This window comes from Trichosurus vulpecula, chromosome 2, assembly GCF_011100635.1.
Source record: "Trichosurus vulpecula isolate mTriVul1 chromosome 2, mTriVul1.pri, whole genome shotgun sequence".
NCBI lineage: Eukaryota > Metazoa > Chordata > Mammalia > Diprotodontia > Phalangeridae > Trichosurus > Trichosurus vulpecula.
Genome location: NC_050574.1, coordinates 16,327,337 through 16,338,967, shown reverse-complemented (window position 1 = coordinate 16,338,967; position 11,631 = coordinate 16,327,337).

Genomic DNA, 11,631 nt, shown 5'->3' with positions numbered 1-11,631 from the left:
TGGGGAAGGCTTCCATAGGAGGTAGCATTTTAGATAGGACTTAAAGGAAGCAGAGCAGGGAGAGCATTTCCGGGCATGGGGGACAGCCAGGGAAAATGTCCAGAGCCGAGAGATGGAGGGTCTTGTTCTAGGAATAGCAGCGATCAAAAGCTACATGTTGGGGAATAAGGTGTAAGAAGACTGGAAAGGGAGGAGGGGGCTGGGTTACGAAGGGCTTTGAAGACCAAGCAGAGCATTTTGTATGGAAGCCACTGGAGTTTTCGGTGTTGCAACAATTCAGCTAGCAGCTGTTGTGGCTGTGAAAGACCAACACAAGCCCAAGAACAAGAACACTGCCAGCACAGGTTCTTCTGATCTGCTCTACTAAGGAAAGTAACATTAAGGGATTGACAATCTTACTTTAATCCAACATATACATATAAACTCACTTAGTTCAGGAGGAAAAGCCAGCAACCTGAACTTCAGAGCAAATATAAACAAATTACAAACATACACAATACGAACAGACCAGATCACAATTCATAGTTACCAAGAAACCATCGACATCTGGGTTGACGAGCCAGGAGGCTCTTAGAGCGGCTGCCCAGAGTCCCACACCAACATTCCTCCAGCAGTGAGAGCCTCAAGCAAACAGCTCTGTTCTCCCTTTTTATACACTCTTTAGCCATCTTCAAATGTCATCTGAGCCACCAGAACTTAGGCCCCTACTATTGGCTCTGGTCTTAGCAACTCCCCTGGGGGAGTGGGCCTGGGGTTTGGCTCAATCAAAGGCATTTGATTGCTTTAGCATTCTGAAAGAGAAAACAGTAAAAGTCTCACTTTAATTAGTATTACACGGGGGAGGGGTAACTTGATCAAACCTGCATTTTAGGGAAATCTCTTTAGTGGATAAATGGAGAATGGATCAGAGTGGGGAGAGACCCAAGGCAGGCAGGACCACCCCCCCCCAACCCCCCAGGAGGTTATTTCAACAGTCCAGGCAAGAGGCCATGAGGGCCTGCCCTAGAGTGGTGAAAGAATAAGAAAGCATTTATTAATTACTTACTCTGTGCAAAGCACTGTGCTGAATATGCCCTGGGAAAACAGAAAAGCCGACAGTACCTGCCTTCAGGGAGTTTATATTCTAAATATAAAGGAAGTTTCAGCTGTTAGATGCAAAGGCTTCACTCTTCGCTGGTCCTCCTTCGGGTTCAATAGCAAAGCAGATGGTCATGCATCTTCTTTCCTGGTGAACTTCTTTCTGTTTCTGGTGATGAAGGATTTGATGGGGCCATGACCTTGGGTGTTGAGCACGGTAGCTTTGGCTGCAGCCCCCCAGGGAAGCCGAAGCTCGGTCCCTCTCCACCGGGGTGATGGCTGGACATGGGCTGGAAGTAGGACTGGGAGGTCCTGATGCTCCCAAGGCTTTGGGGCTTCCTTCCCCAATTGTGTCATTTAGCATTGTCTGTGGCAAGGAAAGTGTGCCCCTTCTCCAGCGATGGATGCAAGGTTGGGGGGTGTTGGTTTGAAGGGCGATGGTATTCTGGTCTCCTGGCTTCAAGTTCCTAAGCTGCCTCCACTGGGGTCAGAGTGATGATGGTGATGGCACTCACCACCTCCTGACTCTCCCTTAAGAGCTTACTGCTTCAGCCGCTCTAGCTTGGCCTGCCTCCTAGGAACAAAGGGAGATATCTGGGAACTAAGGGGACCTGGGGCCTCCAGACAGGGGGCCAGGGAGGGATTGGATTTGAAAGTCTGCAGGGAAAGTGGGGGAAAGGTAGAGAGAGGGGGGAGGGGGAGGTGGCGAAACTGGAGAGCAGAGAGGAGGCCTGTGCTGGGCTCCAGCTGTCGATTTCATGGCCATCAGTCTCAGGCACTGGGAACAAGGTTGGGGTCATGGAGAAACACATGTACCAGTCCTTCTTTCCCTTGGCAGGCAGGTTGCTTCCATCCCTCCCACCCCCACCCCCCCAGGCATTCTAGCCAACTCCCAGCAGCCATCCTTGCACAGGGAAGGGGGGGGGGGAAGATGGAACCAAAATCTTTTGGCCTGAAGTGCCACCCTGGCCACCAGCTTCAAGGGAAATAAAGGGGTCTTAATCTCCTGGCATTGATAGGACCCTTAATTCCTTCTTCTCTGCCCCCCTCCCAACCACTCCTGGCCTTGGCCGCACCCCTGGACGAGACCTGCATCTGGGAGCAGACTATAAGTTCAACATGAAGGCAAATGAGAAAGACAACAGAATCTTGGGTTACATTAAAAGGGGCAGAGCTAACAGGAGTGGGGATGTGATCATGACTGACCCCACCTTGGTCAGACCAAAGCTATGTGCTGAGTTCAATTCTGGGCCAATGATAAAAGGAGAGCGTTGAAATAGCAGAATGCCCATGGAAGGGAGATCAGCACCGGGAAGGGCCTTGAATTCCAGGTATATATAACCATCAGTTGAAGAAGTAAGGGTTGGAGAAGAAATTGGCTCCCGGGAGACATAATTATTTTTGTTCTGTTTGACCCCAGAGGGCAGAACCTAGAGCCCAGGAGGGAAAGTAGCCAAGAATCCAATTTGGGCTGGAGGTTATGGGTGGGGCTCCCTTCCCACCACCAATTAAAGTAATTGCCAGGATTTAAGTGAAAGGTTGCTCACAGCCTGAAGGTTTAACTGTGTGAAGGGATGGTTTCTTCCTGTGGTGTGAACTTCTCTTTAATTGGATCCAGAAGGGAAGGGCCTGATTGTCTAACCAGGCCTCTGGGAGCTTTAAATAGCACAGGAATTTTCACAGTTGAATCAGCCAGCAGCCAAGCAATCAAAAGACTCCGGAGTGCCTTGGGAGGCAGGCCCTGGCACCTGCACTGAAGGGTAAGTAAAGTGGGGGGAGTGAGCCCAGATCGAAAGTTACACTACTCCCCACCGGTGATCATGTTATTGAAGAGACCATGCAGCCAAAAGAGAACTGCAGACCAGACACAGAAAGACAGCCAGCTACCTGAGAGAGAAAGCAGCTTCAAGGAGTGTGACCTCTTGCACCAGAGGGGAATACTTACTATGGACTTAAGGAGGGAATTTCACTAACCAGGAGTTGTGAGTTTACCTTTGGCCAAATGTATTTTCTGTAATCAGAGCCCACTTTTCCACAGGCCTGTGTATATTTGTGGTAGAGTACACCCCCAGGCACTCTGCAATGATGTTGTAGAGTTATCATTCTTATGGTACCTTCTTAGCAATACCTTAAAAACTCATTGAGGCTACTAGCTGATTGAAATGGGAAACACACTAGTGGGGGCTCATGGAAACTCCAAACCATCTGGTTATCCTCTGAAGGCTGAGGAGGAGTAGCTAGCCACTGGAGATACTGCCAAATAATCTTAATGGAGAGGGGAATGGTGAGGAAGCTGGGAGGGTTGTCCCAAAGTGTAACAAACTGCCTGGGTGTAGTGTGTTTCCTTTCATGGGAAGTCTTCCAACAGAGACTAGACAGACCATCTGTCAGGTATGTTGTATGGGGAATTCTGAGCTAGAGGCCCCTGGTGTTTCTTTTAACTTCAAGATTCTGAGACTCTGACCAGGCCAAAGTCTAGCAATCATTCTCTGCTCCTTCAGTGAATGGTGCAATCAGTCACTAAACATTTATTAAGCACCTACTGTTTCCAGGCACTGGAGATACAAAAAGAGGCCAAAGACCATCCCTGTCCTCAAGGAATTTACAACCTCATGGGGGAGACAACTTGAAAATACATGTATACAAAACACACAGGATGCAGGATAAATAGGAGGTAATTAACCAAGGGAAGGCTTCCCTACAAGGTGGGATTTTAGCTGGAATGTAAAGGAAGCCAGGGAGGTCAGTAGTTGGAGCAGAGAAGGAGGAGTGTTCCAGGCCTGACGGATGGCCAGAGAGAATGCCCAGGGATGGGAGACAGTGGGTCTTGTTTGTGAAACAGCCAGGAGGCCGGTGCCACTGATCCAAGAGTATGTGCTGGGGAGGGAGGTGTCAGAAGACTGGAGAGGTAGGAGGCGGCTAGTGTAAGAAGGACTTTGAAAACCAAAAAGAGAATTTTGTATTTGCTCATGGACACAATAGGAGGCCACTGGAGTCAGACCTGGGCCTCAGGAACATCCCTTTGTTGGCTGAATGGAGGTCAGCCTGGAGGGGGAGAGACCCGATAAGGCAGATCCCCCTAGCAGCTGTTGCCACAGCCCAGGCACGAGGTGATGAGGGTCTTCACCAGGGTGGGGGCAAGGTCAAAGGAGAGAAGAAGATGTATTTGGGAACTGATGCAAAGGTGAACTCAACAGGCTTTGGCAACAGGTTGGATATGGGAGGTGAGAGAAATAATGAGGAGTTCAGGCTGACTCCGAGGTTGTGAACCCAGGGACTGGGAGGTTGGTGGTGCCTTCCACAGTAACAGGGAAGGTAGGAGGTAAGGAGGGTTTGGGGGAGAGATACTGAATTCTATTTTGGACATGTTGAGTTTAAGATGTTCACTGGACATCCAGTTGGCAATGGGAGACAGGGGGTTAATAGAGAGGCTGGGGCAGGAAAGGCAGCTTTGAGAAACCTCAGCATCAAGGTGATAATTAAATCCATGGGAGCTGAGGAGATCCCCAAATGAAGCAGGAGAGGGAGAGAAGAGAAGAGGACCCAGGACAGACCCTGAGGGACTCCTACGGTGAGAGGGTGTGACCTGGAGGAGGATCCAGCAAAGGAAGCTGAGAAGGAGCGGTCAGAGAGATGGGAGGAGAGCCAGGAGAGAGGGTGTCATGAAAACCTAGAGAGACAAAACCTCCATCGCCTGGAGTGAAAAGCCCGCACAGGGTGTGTGTCTCCTTTCTAAAAGGCTATTTTACAGAGAACTCACACAAGGCAGTCGCTTGCAGAGATGTCAGAAGGAGCTGTAAGGTCTCTCTGAAGAACTTTGGGATGGCTTATGTGACCTGGCAGATGCCTCTGCCAAAGAGGGGCTGGGCTCAATGAGTGAAGCAGAATTGCAGCAGCTCAAAAGAAACTTGAGATGTTCAAATATAGAGACACCTCCACTGCAAATATTCTGCGGACTATTTGTGCCCAGCCTGGGGAAGAGCTTTCCCAGCTCTTACTGGTCTGATCGGCCCCAATCCCAGGCACTGGACCTTGACCCCGATGTAGTGATGTCATGTGGGTCCTCTTCGAGTACAAAGGACAATCACAAGAAGAGTGTTTAAGCCAGCACCCAGGTGTCCTTCCTGTTCACCCCCCCTCAGTACCTGGCAGAGGTCCTGGATCTCCTCTTTCTCGAAGAGGGGTAGGTACCCTCTCTTGTTCCCTGCTTAGTACAGTGTCTGAGTCTTCTCACTGTCTCTCCCCCCAGTGCCCAGTATTGGATCGGAGCTTCCACTCTCTTTGTCCTTATTCTGTCCCCTGACAATGCCTAAAATCACCTCCTCTCTCAGTGAGTAATTTATTAGGTGCCTGTTCTATGCCTTGCCCTGTCCTGGGGGTTGGGGATAAACAGAAATGTGAACCCTCCGTGCCTTCAAGGAACTAACATTCTACTAAGAGGAAACCCAAGTTTACTCAAAAGTAAATAAAGGACTTATTTTTAAAAATACTCAGTGACTGGGAGTGAGGGGAGAAACAATTGATACCTGGAGGAATCAGGAAGGGTCTCATGAAGTGAGTGAGGCTTGAGCTGACCCTTGAATGGAGCTAGAGGTTTCTAGGGGCAGAGAAGGGGAGGGAGAGAGCATGGCAGGCATTGAGGGACAGCTTGTGTCTCTGAATGATGGCATGATTCATAAGGGGAACAACAAATAGGCCAGATGGGCTGAAAAAGAGTGTGTGAGGTAGAAGAAGGTATGATGTGCTGGATTTATAAGCTGAAGCCTGCTTCTGAAAGGCTTTGATGCCAAGCACGGTGCTAAGTGCTGGCAATTGAAAGAAAGACAAAAACAATTTCTATATACAATCAAGCTGGAAATAACCCACAGAGGGAAGACACTGGATTTAAGGGGGATGGAGAAAGGCTTCCTGTTGGAGCTGGGATCTTGGATGGAACTTGAAGGCTGCTGAGATGAGGAGAGAGCTGTTCCGGGCATGGGACAGCCAGAGCAAATGCCCGAAGCCAAGCAATACAACAGGTGGAGGCCAGTGTCCCTGGATCACAGAGTATGGCGGGGGCAATGTAAGAATATTGGAAAGATTTAGGGGCAGGTTATGAGGGGCTTTGAACAGCAGAAGATTTTGAATTTGACCCAGGAGGTGATAAAGAGCTCCTGGAGTTTATTGAGTAGGCTGAGGGGAGGTCTGACATATTCAGTCCCGTGGTTTAGGAAAATCACTTTGGAGGCCGAATGGAGTGGAGTAGGGAGGAGGCTTGAGGCAGGGGGACCCACCATCACACTATTGCAACAGGCAAAGTGATACGGGCCTGCACCAGGGTGGTGGTTCTGCCAGAGGAAGAATGTGATGGATGTAAAATTTACAGGCTTTTGGCAACAAATTGGATTTGGGAAGTGAGGAGTAGTGAATTAACACCACACACAGAGAGTTAGCCTTGGCAAGCAGAAGGGAAAATTCACCATCAGAGAGTAGAGCAAAGGAGGAAAAAGTGGAGAAGAATGCCAAGGGATTATTTGATGAAGAGAAAAGAAGAGGAAACTCATGGTGAATGACCTTCATTTGCTTAATAAAATACAAGGTAAGAGGGGCTCAAGGTGGGAGAGGTGTGGGAGGCTTGAGGAGAGAGGAGGAGGTTTGGAACAGCCCCTGTGGGGAATGATGGATAATCATTCAGGGAGGAGTACAAGGATTGCCCTGCGGTGGTGAGCACCCAATTAAGATGGAGTACCATAAATATATAGTAGACAAGACAGCCAACATGACTTTCATGGCTTGCTCCAGCTCCATTCGGCAGATTTTGTGATAGTCTGGGCATGAGGTGATGAGGGACTGGATCAGGGTGGAGAAAGCATCAGAGGGGAGAAGGGCAGGTGGTGGTGCCTCCCACAGCAGCAGGGGAGTTAAGGAAGGGGAATGACTGGAAGAAAAGAGGATGAGCTCAGTTTGGGACACGATAGATGGAGAGATGTTGGTGTTCCTGATCAAGGATATCACAGTTGTGTATGGCAGTAAGACCAAGCATGTAGCCATCCTGTGTGTGCCTAAAGTCAAAGGAAGGTGTGCATCATGGGGACTGGGGAAACTGAGGAAATGGCAGGCCTGTGGGTTTGAGACACACCAGCTGTTTCAACAATCCAGCTAGCAGCTTCTGTGGAGGTGTAAGATCCACCAACAACCAGCACCCAGAAAGCTGCCAGCACAGGTCCTTTTGATCTGCTTTACTTAAGGAAGGCAACGTTAAGGGGTTAACAATCTTACTTTAATCCAGCATGCAAATAACATCCACCTAGTTCAGGGGAAAAAGCCAGCACCCTGAATTACAGACCAAATACAATTCATAGTTATCAACATCTGGCTGAACAGCCGGGGAGCTCATTAGAACGGCTGGCCCAGAGTCACACGCCACTCCTGCTGTGGCTCAGCCTCCGTGCTTATATATCCTGTTCAGGGCAGGGGGGGCCCTGACCTCACCTAGGCTGAGCATGGAGAAGTTCCCCACCCTCAATATCACATCAGATACAAATCAATGACTTCCAATTGTCTCAGTGCTGAGAAATACAAAAACATCCCACTTTATCGGCCCATTCAAACAAAGGCCAGAATCATTAAAAGACAACAGCAAAAAGTCCCAACTTAATTACTATTACACCAGCATAAAGAGCCTCCATCTTCTCTGTCCCTTAAATTTCCATCTCTGGTCCCGGGGCTTCTTCCCCTCTCTGTGCAGTTTAAGGAAATAGAGAAGAGAAGGCGCAGAGGGGACATAAGTACTGTCTCCAGTAATTTGAAAGGTTGTCATGTGGAAGAAAGATCAGACTGGATATGCTTGGCCTCCCAGGGCAGCTCCAAGAACAATGACAGGAAGTTGCAAAGAAGTCTGTTGAGGCCAGTAGCTGGCAGGAAACACTGACTAACTGTCAGAGTTGGAAGAAGCTTCCTCGAGGGGTGATGGGCTCCCATTCCATGCAGATCCTCAAGGAGAGGCTGGACGGCCACTTGTCAAGGGCCTGGTAGAGGATGTTCTGGGACTAACTCTGATTCAAAGATGGTGTGCCACGTTTTGGGCAGTGGGTGGGCTGTCTCTGTCTCAGGCTGCTGGAACTCCAAGGAATCTGGAGCCCTTTGTGTGGCTGGCCAAAGTCTTCTGCCTCTCTCTTCTCTCCTGGGCCCCATCTCTAGCTCAGACCTTCTTCTTTCTCCCTCTCCATTTCTTTCTTCCTCTCTTCTTACACCTCCCTCTCCCCATCCTCCATCACTCACTCCCTACTGAGCTGTCTTTGATGGGGTCTCCGCTCTATCTTGAGATCTTTTCCTATCATCTCTCTTTCCATATCCCTTACTCTCTCTGTGTGGACAGTTAGCCCTGTCTTGATTATCATCACCTCTTTCCCAAACACTGTCTATTTCTCCACACCCCCCCCACCCCACAGTTTGCCCTTCCCTCCTCAGAGTGAGGATCCATGCCAGATGATTTCAGGATTTGCAGTTTTCAACCTTTGTGTTGGTCCAAATACTGTATTTAAAGACTTTCTAACAATCTACTTCCTTTCTCCACTTTGGGTACCTTCAACTCTTCTTAAGCTTGGGCCCCATTTCTGATTCAAATATTGCAGGTTTCTTCCCCAGAGGGACAGGAGTCCTTCCCTGAAAAAAAAATCCTCACCTAGGTCTATGGTTCCACTCTGAAGTAATGCTTTGTGGTGCAGGGAAACTTATTAACACCTGTATCTATTCCTGGCACTTCAAATAGCTTTTTCTTCCAAGATAATTCTAATAATCTGTCTACATTTACTTTCATTAATCAACATCATTTTAACTATGCAGCCCATTCTTCTGTTCTCCGAGGTTTATCAGGTTGCAAGTACTTTCTGAAAACTGGTATCTCACTAGGAATTTTAGAAACATCTGCAATGTTAGGTAGTTTACAAGAAATAGATGAGGTTTTATTTTTATCCTCATGTTGCTTAGAGAATACCTCTCTACATTATCACTAATCTTATAAATACCCTTGCTATCATGATTCCTTAGGTCACAGGGCACTCCCCTAAGTGTTATCTGTGGGACTCTATCAGCATCTCTAAGCCCCAGCTTTCTAGGGATACAGCATCTCTATTACCCATATAAGTCCCTACACTAGGTGCAGTAAGTCAGTAGTTACTGATGCTTAAATACTCAAACAGTCAAAAATCGTATCAAAGAAACTGATCTGACTTGTAAAGGAAAATTGTGTAAGAAATCCATTTTTCCCCTGGTGGATACCTGTGAAATTAGGATATCTAGGAAATCTTGGATGAAGAAGCTTTACACTGAGTCCCTGCCAATGCAAAGGACATCTGATATCATAGCAGAGATGTGTCTCCAACCCCCCAACTTTTCCCTCTCTCCAGGATAGGACTGGCTCACTTACCCCACCTGCACCCACTTTGGCAGATGAGGATATCTCCTCAGGGGGAGGAGCTCACTGGTACAGGTCATTCTCAGGGTCCCCGACTCTGGTGTGGAGAAACTATGTCAATTACTTAACAACCATAGCTCTTGAGCCCCGACTGGTCTGCCTCCCGTTTAACAAATCAAAATTACACCATTAACTATTAATTATAAATGGAAATGGAGAAGTGGATGGGATGAAAAAGCAAGAATAATCATAACATGACATTCCCCTCATTTACTTGGGTCACAGATTCCCCCAATCATGGATGCAGTGTTCATGGGAGAGATTAGGTACAAACTTGCTGAAACCAGGAAGGGAGGCATATGAATAGGGAAACCCATGTGTGTAAGGCACCAACAGCTTTGGACTGCATATCCTGAAGTCCTCAGTCTTATTAGTCTGTCTAGGAATAGTCTAGATCGTACTACCTTTCACCTATTGGGTAGAGCTGCTCCATTCTGGGCTTCTTTTGTCTCTTGCTGGAGGAAGTCCTTCTCTGCTTGCTGATAGACTCAAGCTATTGAAGCAGTTAGATTTTTAAAAATGGAAATAAATCTTTAAGCCTGAGGTCTGGAGAGCTATTTAGATCTACTCTATCTGGAAAGCCTCTGAGGCAGCATTTCCTCTCAGAAAAAGAATTCCACTAAGTCTGAAATCTATAGAGTTAGTCAGGTACTTCATTGGGCTCTGAGGGGTTTCCCCTTCTTCAGTCATAGGAGGCAGTATGGAGGAAGGCAAACAAACCTCTGAGAGTTTTCCACCTTTCAGGCTGTAGGTACCAGTAAGAGGCAAAGACTTTTAACTTTTCCCTTCCCCCATCAGCTCTTCAGACATCAAAGAATTCTCCTTTTCTCCAAACAGCACAGCTTTCCTCCAGTCAGATCAGTACCCACAAACATCTACTTTCTTTTTTGTTCTGCTTCCTCCTTCTCTATCAACTTCTTTGTTGTTGTTTCATTTTTAAAATAATATTTTATTTTTCACATATACCATAAAGGTGATCTTTAATATTCTTTTAATAATATTCACTTTTGAAAAAAATTTGAGTTCCAAATTTTTTCCTTTCCTCTCCCACCTTCTCCCTCCCTGAGATGGTACGCAATTTGATGTAGGTTATACATGTGCAAAACATATTTCTATATTAGTCATGTTGTGAAAGAAAACACAGACCCAAAGGAAGAGAAAACATAAAAAAACTCCCAAAGAAAGTGAAAAATAGTATGTTTCAATCTACATTCAGACTCCATCAGTTCTTTCTCTGGAGTTGGATAGCACTTTTCATCATGAGTCCTTTGGAATTGTCTTGGATCATTGCATTGCTGAGAATAGCTAAGTCATTTACAATTGATCATCATACAGTGTTGCTGTTACTGTGTGCAGTGTTCTCTTGGTTCTACTCACTTCACTTTGCATCAGTTTGTGTAAATCTTTCCAAGTTTTTCTGAAACCAGCTTGTTCATCGTTTCTTATAGCACAATAGCATTCTATTACGTTTATGTACCACAACTTGTTCAGCTATTCCCCAACTGATGGGCATCCCCTTCATTTCCAATTCTTTGCCCTCTGTCAACTTCTGACTACCATTCTGCTTCAAGGCAGTGTCTCTTGGAGGTAAGAAGTCACTCACCTCTCTCTTAGATTAAGAAAGAAATTTCCATTTCTGTCAGACATAACATGCATAGACCATATACAATGACCAGAAAGTTCTAATTGTCAGAGATTCCTGGCTTTCAATCTCAAAGTGGAAATAATTATCATACGGAAATTGGCTTGTGGGAAACAAACCACTTTGATCATCTTTGCCTGCACCAAATATCTTCCCCCCTCTCCAAGCTGTGATTTTATCACAGTAGTTTTGTCTGAGAGTCTGCTTTCTCCTGGCTCCTCAAAAACGTGTTTCTGGCCCTTTCCACAAATAAAATTAACCGAATTGAAAAGGAATACTACCCAGTGCAGAGGTATAAAGTGAAATGGCTAACTGGCAACCTTTTCAAAACTATTTCATGTCCCAAAAAGACAGCCTCCCTGGTGATTGTGCTGGTAGTAATACATGGAGTGACCGAATTCTTTTCTCGCCATTCTGTAATGTTCACCATTATTCTCTTGTGCTTATTAGTGCTTTC